This window comes from Tachypleus tridentatus, chromosome 13 (assembly GCF_004210375.1).
Source record: "Tachypleus tridentatus isolate NWPU-2018 chromosome 13, ASM421037v1, whole genome shotgun sequence".
Taxonomy (NCBI): domain Eukaryota; kingdom Metazoa; phylum Arthropoda; class Merostomata; order Xiphosura; family Limulidae; genus Tachypleus; species Tachypleus tridentatus.
In genome coordinates this window covers 120705375-120705775 of record NC_134837.1, presented here as the reverse complement: position 1 = coordinate 120705775, position 401 = coordinate 120705375, and positions in this window count along the sequence as shown.

Below are 401 nucleotides of genomic sequence, written 5' to 3'. Positions count from 1 at the left end.
TAGCTTAGAATATTTAACGAAATATATTTCTTACTGTATTTGTTGCACTTATTATTATTATTTAAGTATAAAGAAGATATGTGTAATATAATATCCAGATATAGAATATTCTACGATTTTCTTCAATACTATTAATTAAGGTTCTTTCACGTGTGTAAAATATTTACAATTATACATTAATGTTTGGTAACCACTAACGTTACTCAGTTTATTTCATGAAATAGCTAATATGGCTACAGTCTGGATATTTAACATCACCATACACTTTAGACATCAAAACCATACTAACTTATTTTTGTTCTGATATCACACTCTATGTTTGACTTTTACCTATATTATATTATCGGGAATATGGTAGTTCCTCTATTACCGTTAGTAGGGTGTACCTCTGACCCACACAC